We start from the raw sequence: 9,895 nt of genomic DNA, 5'->3' as shown, positions 1-9,895 counted from the left end.
CGGAACGAGCTGTCAGTCAGCTGGAATAGCCCCGCCCCTTTCATCACCACGTGACGCTAGAGCAGCCGGGTCCTTCTGAGGCCTCCCGGAGAGTGCTGTCAGTCAACGGGAACGCCCCGCCTAACCCCCCCCCCACGTGATGCGCAAGTTCTTCGCAGCCGTGGAGCGGGGCGCCCCGCCTCCGGGGTACCACGTGACTCGCCTGCAGTCAGGTCCTCAGAGGCGCACGAGCGAGCTGTCATTTTAGGAGCGCTCCCCCTCTTTTCGGCTCCTGGACGCAAGCGCAGAAGCACCCCTTCGTCCCTGCGCCGCCTGATGACCATGCGGGCTAGCTCCGAAACAGAGTTCGCGTCCCTGCAGAAGGATGACCAGGGCGCGGCTTTTTTTCGCCCCCCCCCCCCCCCGCTCCCCGCACAAGAGTGATTGGGGAGAGGGAAAAGCTCCTCAGGGGTCACTTCCTGGACCTGACTAAGGTAGCAGAGTCCCAGCTAAGATCCTGAGAACCGACACGCCTTTGAAGGCGCGAGTGGCAGGCTGCGTCCCGTTTGTCTTTTGAAAGGCGTGTCTTAAAAGGCCAGCAGATTTGGCTCTTTTTCACAAATAGCAGTGAACACGACGTTCAGCCATTCAGCTTCTTCCACATCTCTTCAGTAAAGAAACACAGAGAGGCTGGGGGTGGAGCACAGTGGCGGATCGCTGACCCTGCGTGGCCAAGGCCCTGGCTCCCATGCTCAGCTCCAGAGAGAAGGGAAATTTTAAAGAAAACGAAGGGCAATTTTGAGGGTTAGGCGGAAGGGGTGTCGGGGATGGGACAGGACGGGACTGAGGCTCTACCACTCAGGAAAATGATATAGATAGCGACAACGAAGCGCCTGCCCTTTGCTGCCAACAGATCAGAAGATCTGTCCCGCTAAGACTTCTCAGGAAAGTTTAAGAGATGGTGAGGAAAAGGCTGGGGAGTTGCCGGTTTTGGAGTTTGGGATCTTCCAGGTGCATGTGGCCACCCCCAAGAGAAGTTAGACCTCTGGGTGTGATATCTTAGTGCAGGGAGAGAGGGAGAGGGAGGCAGAAGGGGTAGCCTTCATTCTTTTGTGGACACTGCAGTCAGGTGCTCTGCGTGGAGTTCAGTGGACTATGGCCAAGGCACAGAAAACTTGCAGGATGGAAGAGGATGGTGCCAGGGCTTAAGGACCCCTCCCCTGCTTCAAGGAAGGAAGGTGGCGCTAGGTACCAACTTCCGAATCCCCTGATCTCACCTGGACAACTGTCGGGGAGAATTGGAAACAAATGAACTCATCAAGGGTCATGGTCCGTTTTGAGAAACACCATTTCTCCTCGTGAGATTCAGCGGCATCTGCCCTGCCTTCTAACAGGACTGTGACCTCCTCAGGAAGTTGGACAGAGGCAGATGACATGGCATTTAAAAATGAGGAAGAACGTTCTGCAAGCCACGGATCAGTGAACTTGGTATCAACCTAGGAAGATGACTCAGAAAACATTTGTGACCCCTCTGAAACACTTGACACGTGATAAGCAAGGAGCCAGGTGAAGAAAGAAGGAGACCCAGGCTGTGTCTCAGTAGCTGTGTTCGCTGGTGGTCAGGACACTCCTCCCCAGGCAAACACCCTTGTATCTGCAGATAGGTTGCCCATTTTTATCAGACTAAAGTGCCACAGATCTTTCCCAGTGGCCACACGTGGGCACTGACAGAAGGTCTGCACCTTCAGAAGACCCTCGCTTCATCATGCCATCATTTATATTGTGGTGTTGTGCCTCTCTGTGGGCTTTTCAAGAGGATCATGGGAATATCCTAAAAGGGAGATCTGGCCAATCATGTTCTGGGAGTGGAAAAGAGTCGTCATACCTTTAAATAATCATAAAATCAGCCGGGCAGTGGTGGTGCACGTCTTTAATCCCAGCACTTGTGAGGCAGAGGCAGGTGGATCTTTGTGAGTTTGAGGCCAGTCTGGTCTTCAGAGCTAGCTCTAGGACAGCCAAGACTAAACAAAAAAACCCTGTCTTGGAAAAAAAGAAAAACAAGCAAAAACAAAACTGTAAAATTTCCCTTTAGCCGGGCGTGGTGGCGCACGCCTTTAATCCCAGCACTCGGGAGGCAGAGGCAGGCGGATTGCTGTGAGTTCGAGGCCAGCCTGGTCTACAAAGTGAGTCCAGGATGGCCAAGGCTACACAGAGAAACCCTGTCTCGAAAAACAAAAACAAAACAAAACAAAACAAAAAAATTCCCTTTAAATGCACAATGCAGACCCACTGGGACAGCCCACCCCAATCTTTCTCTGGAGTACAGCTTTGCTTTATTGAACACATGTTTACTTAAACTATCCATGTCTCTCAGCTAAATTCCTCCCCTTGAGAAGACAAGAATAGAGAGACTCTTGTAACAGCCACGAAGTCAAAGCCCACTTGATGGTTAGTTAGCTTTATTTCCCAGTGTGAATATCTAGATAAGGGAGTGTGGTGGGAATACCATCTCCAACCAAAGTAGGATGGTTAACCTTGGTTGCCAGCTTGCTTGGATCTGGGATCTAAGAAAAAAGCCTCTGGTCAGGCACAAGGGTGTTTCCAGTAAGGATTAATTTAGTTGGGGGGGGGCCCTTCCCCCAGGGTGGGTGGCACCCAGATAAGAGACAGAGAGACGAGTGGTGCTGCTTTTGCCTACCCACCTCTGCCCTATGATGGTGAGTGCATCTACGCTACTGCTGCCACCAGCCTTCGCTGATTTCACAACGTAGCTTCTCCAGCCATCGAACATGTCCTGAAGACCAGCAGGCTTCAATGTCAGATTGAGACTGCTAAGGCATCCAGCCTCATGGACTGAACACCCACCAAGTTCTCAGACTCTCCAGTATGCAAGTGGTCAGTGTTGGGCTGCCCAGGCCCTGCTGTGTAAAGCAACCCGAATAAACCTTTGTAGCACATCTTCTCTTCTGCTCCCCCTGGAGAACCCTGACTGCTAGATGGGACATTCCAGGATTCTTTATAAGCAGGGGACTCCATTCAGACTGTCCTTTTAAAGAGGGATTTGTAGGTTTCCATAATGAAAAAACTCTGAGGCAGGCCCAGCAGGATCCAGGGGCACAAAAGATGTCACTAGGATTCATCTCTTCCTGGCCTGCCTGTGCTGTCTAGTTTTATGTCAACTTGACACAAGCTAATCATTTGGGGAAAAGGAAAATCAATTGAGAAAATGCCCCCACCATATTGGCCTGCGAGGGATTTCTGGACTGATGTGCAAGGGCCCAGCTCATTGTAGGAGGTGACGCCCCTGGGAGCTATAAAACAGTAGGCTGAACAAGCCACAAGGAGCAAGCCAGTAATCAGCACTGCACCAGGCTTTGTTTCAGTTCCTGCCTCCAGGCTCCTGCCCTGCCTTTCTTCAGTGATGGACCATGATGTGGAAGTGCAGTTGCTTTTGCTCATAGTGTTTATCACAGCAATAGCAACCCTAAGCAGACACTGCCTATATCGACTTCCTTCTCAGATTAGGATCTTTTCACAGAATGGCCTAAAGCGGCTCTCAGGTTACACAGTCTCACCTTCATAGCCCAGTGGACAAAAGGGGTCTTCTCTCTTGACTCTTCCGGCAAGACCTCAGAATTTGGTGCGAATGAGTCATTCTTAGAGTTTGTCTGAGCACAGCTCACCAGAATAACTGGATTGGACAAATCTGAAGAGTGGTATGGGCCAGCCCCACCCTGCTGACTGGTGCAAGGAAAAGTGATTTCCAGGAAACGGGTGCTCTTGCTAGAAGAGGGGGGAGCACCAGGTATCTAGGACAGCATGCTTGCTGAGGTTCCAACATGTCTCCCTACCCTCTGTGAGGCTTGCATAATGGGGAGGAGGAAAAGAACTGGGTAGATGAATGAAAGATGGGGACAACCAGAGATGACAGGCTGAAAGGTGGGGGAGGGAATAAAATGAAATGTTTCAGGAGTGATACAGAGGGAGGAATTCTACAGGTGGCCAGGCAGGAAAGCGCGTCAACCCAGTCTCAAGGAACATGACAGTGAGTAGGGCATGAAGGGGAGCGTGTCAAGGATAAGCTCAGCTTTCAGTGAGTAGCCATTCCCAGCCCCAAGCATGCTTGGGCAAACCAAACACCCCCCACCAAGAACCTGATCCACCAAGCACCCATCCCACCAAGTTCTTGATCTACCAAGCACCCATCCCAACAAGTACCTGATCTACCAAGCACCCATTCCCACCAAGCACCTGTCTGACCCAACACCTAACCCACCAAGCTGGCCGCTCCTAGCAGGCTTTGCCCAAGGTGAGGTGAAATGCCCAGAACAAAAGATTTGAGGAACACATTGCCCCACTTTGGGTTTTGACTTCCGGGGCCTTGCTCAACGCTGTGGGGTGTGGAGTTTCAGTCACCGGGCCTTCCTAATCTGGCTGTTGACAAATTCACTCCCACCAGCTCAGCAGAAGATGTCAAACCACCCAGGCAGCTTTCCAGAATACATCTCTGCTTCCCCAGGGTGCTGTCTTTGGGGCTGTCTCCCCAGCATTTACTTAAGGAAGTTATAAGCCCTAATGCCTAGACAGGCTCTCATCAAGAGAGCACCCTGCCCCAGTACCCAGGCCACAAGGCAGAGTATTACTGCTTCCTGTACCTTCCCTTCAATGCGGCCACAACAGCCTGGGCTTTGCTGAGGCCATTTTTATGTGTTTTTGACAGGGATGCCATGTGCATTCTTGGCACTTTGAGTCTTCTACACAACATCACGTCATGAGTGCAGCTCATACTGTTTGTTGCCTGTGCTTTCCTTCTCATTACTGTAGACTACTTCTACATTTTCAGAGTCTTCCTACTGTACAACAGCCCTGTGTTATATCACATATGGGGCACTTAGGGGCAGAGCGCGTGGAAACTCTGGTTGCTCCTGCCTCTGTGTTCTCATCGCAGCCTTTATGGAGGGACTGTGATCAATCTTTCATCATGGTCAGACTCTGACTAACAAAAACAAGCAATCATCCCTTGCCTAAGTAGGAGCGGCTCCAAGTCAACATACCACAGACCACAACAGGGGTACACCAGTTTACTGCAGCAGTGGAGCCGCCTAGGTGTCCAAGAACAGAGGGTAGCTACGAATGATGTGGGCTCACACAGCGGAATTTTGCTCAGCCGTAAAGAACAAAGCCATAGCATTTTCTGAGAAATGGATGCAAGGGCGATGATCACGTTTAGTGAATCGAGCCAACTGCAGAAAGATTTTTAGGAAACTTAAATGTTTCTGAGTGCTTGCCTGAATGTATGTATTTGTACCATGTACAGTACCGGGGTACTCAAGGAGGTCAGGAGAGAGCAGCGGATCTTTTGGAATGGGTGTTATGGATGGTTGTGAACCATTGTGTGGGTGCTGGGAGCCAAACCCCAGTCCTTTGCAAGAGCAGCAAATGCTCTCAACCACTGAACCATCTCTCCAGCCCCTAGATTTTATAAATATATCAAATCATATATGTGTGTGTGTGTGTGTGTGTGTGTGTGTGTGCGTGTGTGCGCATGTAGAACTGACATTCTCTTTTTTAAAATGTGTGTGTTCATGTATATGCCACAGCAAGGTGTGGAGGTCAGAGGACAACCCAAGGGAACCGGTTCTTTCCTTCCACCTTGTGGGTGCTGGGGACTGAAATTCAGGCTGTTGGGTTTGGCGTCACATGCCTTTACCCCCTGATCCATCTCTCCAGCCTCAGGCTTATTTATTACACATTTCCCACAGGCATGCATAGCCCTCAACTCTTCTTTTCACACACAGTTTTATATAATAGGACTAATGTATCCTGAGGACCGTAAATACAAATTCATGAGAGCAGCTGCCTCTAGTGCCTGCCTAACACCCTAGAGTAAGCACAAGACACTCACATGCTGACAGGCACCTGAGATGCGGCTGAAGCTACTGTCAATACTCAGGTGCACACAGCATTTAAGCAAATAGAAGTCTTTATGCACATAAAAACCCCAGAGGCTGGATCAAAGGGTGTGCACACTCACATTCTAGGAGTCCTCTTGTTAACATGCTCTGGGGAGATGGTATCTTTAAGTCTGCCTTGCCAGCATAGGGTACCCACTAACTTTTCTGTCTACACTGACCAGTAGGGTGCATTCCCTCCTGCCTCCCTCTACTGTTGACTGGAACCTCCATGGGCTGTTTGCTGGAGGACGGGCTTTGCCGGGGACCAGTTCCTGTTTGCCACTCCTGACAGTACCAATGTTCTGGGGTCCTGGGCTGGAGAGTGATTAAAAGCCCTTATTGCTCTTGCAGAGGACCCAAGTTTGGTTCCCAGGACCCACATCAGGCAGGTCACAACTGCCTGTAACTCCAGCTTCAGGGGATCTGACATCTTCTTCTGGCCTCTGGGTCGGGGTGCGGGAAGGGGGTGTGGGGGCCTGAACTTGTAGGCATACCAACACACAGACACATACACATAATTGAAAATAAATCTTTTTTAAAAAGAAATCCTCACCCCCAAGGGCCTCAGGGAAACCAATGAGATTGATGAACCAAGGTCACAAAACAGGAAGAAACCTTAGAAATCAAGTCTAATCTTGCTGCAGAGCTTTGCTTGGCCATTTTAGATGCTCTGGCTGAGAGAGGGGAAATGACTGGCCGGTCAGCCATCACTGCTGAGATGAGACAGCGATACCCTGTGAGGCAGTGAGAGTTGAGCAAGGGGCTGGACGGCTCAGTTGGCAAAGCGCTTGCTGCACGCGCATGAGGATGCGAGTCTCATCCCTGGAAGCCCTGCTTTTCAAAACAGACAGGGGTGGTAGCATGCCTGTAATCCCAGGGCCCAGTGTGGGGGTGGGGGACAACAACAAAGACAGAGGGATCCCTGGGTTCCCCTGACCACCTACTCTAGCCAAATCATCGAGCTCCAACCCAGGGAGAGACACTATCTTCAAAAGCAAGATGAATGGCTCCTAAAAAATGGCACCTAAACTGGAGTCTTCTATGTAGTCCAAGCTGGCCTCGTTCGCTCCTGTCTTACAGGTGTCCACCACCCAGTCCTGCTTATTTCTAAATTGTGAGTATGTACGAGCAGGTGCCACAGTGTTCATGTAGTCAGAGAACAGCTTGCTGGAGTCAGATTTCTCCTTCCGCATGTGGGTCCTGGGGATTGGACTCAGACCATTAGGTTTACATAGCAAATTCAGTCCAGTCAGATCTAGTGAGTAAGACCCTATATCAGTAAAACAAACACAGCTGGGTGATGGTAGCGCATGCCTTTACTCCCAGCACTTAGGACTTAGAGGCAGGTAGATCTCTGAGTTCGAGGCCAGGCTGATCTACAGAGTGAGTGCCAGAACAGCCAGGGCTACAAGGAAACAAAAAACAAAACAAGCAAACAAACAAATAAATAAATGAAAAACAAACAAAAAGTTTAGCTCAGGTCCAGGGAACATTTGTTGACAAAGGCTAGAGGTTGAGGGAAAATGCCCCAGAAACTGCATCTCTTTCCGGCTGGCATTTGTAAGAGGGCGTCACGCTTTGCGCCTTAGAGGTTCCTGGCTCTCAAAGAGTGTGGCTCACAAAACCAAGAGGAGGCTCTTTCCACTCTCTATACTCTTGTGAAAATTCTGGAATGGGTCCAAAGGGTGGGCACACAGAAGAGGAAGAAAGTGCTTTCCTTCTTCCGCCTAAGTTCTGGCCTGGAACCCTAAGACAAAGACAGGCTGCCAGGAGGGAAACAGGCAAGGATGCATGTACTTCACAGGACACTTGGAGGAAGCCCAGGAAGGACGTCAAATCAACAAAGAATCCATCTGTGGAGGGGCAGGTCAAAGAAAAACAGTTTCAGGGTTCAAGGTGGCAGACCAAACAGGTCACATACGTTCTCAGAAATTCACAGGAGGCTCCTTTGCACTCTCCAGTCATGACTTCACTGTCATTAGGCAGGGAGCGGGGGAGGCAGAGCAAGCTTTTCAGTGACCTTGAGCTCAAAATAAACTTAAAGTTAGAGGTGTGTTTTGGGGTGACATGTTCTGATCTCTTTGAGGTGTTTTGAGAAAGCGGTAGGCCTGTCTGCAACACCTTTCTGGATCTGTGGTTCTGTGATCCTGTTAGGTTGTTAGTGCAAGGATTCTTACCAATTTGTTACGTGTTTTGTGGCTGTTTTCTTGAGATGCGGTTTCATTCTGTAGCTTTTGGAGTCAGATTCACAGCAGTTTTCCTGCCCGAGCTTCCTAAGCGCTGGGCTTGCATTAGTGAGCCCCATCACTGATGACGTGATTCTCGTCCACAGACATCAGACATACAGATGAAGCTGTCATATATAAGTTTAGCTGCTCTCTCCCTCCCCTAAGAGTTAGTTTTGTGTGTATTAAGCAAGTCACCACAGCATTCCTGACTACCTAGTCATGTCTTCCAGATTCATCCCTGGGCCCACTGCATGCTGACATGTGCTCCTTTCGTTCTGTACAAAACCCAGTATTGCCTTTTTAGGAAGAGACGCTTCTAGAACTGCTCTTTGAAATTACACTCCACTTCTGGTGGCCATTCAGTCTTGCTGTTAGAGAAACAAAACCTTCCTTCTTTTCACTACAAAACAAACAAACAAAGCCTGGCCACCAGCTATAGGTCACAGAGTCAAACCCACAAGGATAGCAGGCTGTTGGTTTGACTTTTCCTGGCAAGACACGAGAAAGTATCTGTTTACCCTAGGTAGTGCACCAGTGACAGACCAAAGAAATGACTCTGCAAGGGACTGTAGGAGACACAGCCCCACAGCCAGCAGCAGCCTGAGGAGTTCCCTTCCTGCTCAGGGCTTTCAACGCGAGCACCCTAGACTTGGCTGTAAGAAAGAAGTTCAGGACGAGCCAGACAGAAGCAAAGTTAGTGAGTTTATTAGACACTGAGAGAGTCTCAGAGGAGAAAGATAATTCACAACCTCAAGACAGGTGTGTGGGCTTCTCCAGAAACTCATACTTGGGCGTCTTCACAATGGCTACGCATACCAACCTGTGGCCTATTAAGTTAATTCCTCGGAAGCTGTAGCTTACAAGCTTTACAAATTAGGCAAAGCTGAAAATTTAGTAAAGGGTGGGGGATGACCTTGAACTTCTGATCCTCCCTTCTTCACGTTCCAAGCGTTGGAATTACAGGCATGAGCTATCATGACTACCACCATACCCAACTTTATACAATACTGGGGACGGACCCCCCCCCAGGCTTCATGGTAAGTTTGAAGCTAGTCTGGGCTCCATGGGATCCTGCCTCAAAATAAGTAATTAAATAAGTAAACATTAAGTAAAAATACATGAGTGGTAGCTCTAAAATATGTTATTTTTATTTTATGTAAATTAGTGTTTTGAATGTATGTATATGGACCTTGTGCACTCCAAGGTCAGAAGAAGGCATCAAATCCCCTGGAACTGGAGTGCAGATGGCTGTGAGCTGTCTTATGAATGTTGGGAACCAGCCTTTGGCCTTCTGCAAAAGCAGCAAGTGCTGCTAATTACTAAGCCACCTCTCTAGCCAGCTTCAAGGTTAACTTATATTTTATTCCTCTGTGCGTGCATATGTGCGTGTGTGCCTGCACACGTGTGTTTGTTTGCATTTACCTGCCTGCCTGGGTACTTAGTGGCCAGAGGTCCTCCAGAGACCACAGAACGTCTTCTTCCATCACTCTCTGCCTTACTCCTTCTGCGACGGGGTTTCTTTCGAAGATGGGTGCTTTTGTTATTCAGCTAGGCTAGATATTCAAGGTCACAAACACGCTGGCCATGAGTGCGCACAGTTTATTTCCTGTTTCTAACATCCTGTTTGGGTTGTCTTGAGGAAAGCACACTATCTCTGTAGGCAAAGCGGGCTTTATCAATCATGCTGACATTTCTTGACTCTCAGCCAAGCAGGAAAGGTCGGCTAGGTCCCAG

This window comes from Acomys russatus, chromosome 26 (assembly GCF_903995435.1).
Source record: "Acomys russatus chromosome 26, mAcoRus1.1, whole genome shotgun sequence".
NCBI lineage: Eukaryota > Metazoa > Chordata > Mammalia > Rodentia > Muridae > Acomys > Acomys russatus.
Note: the sequence above shows the minus strand (reverse complement) of the source record.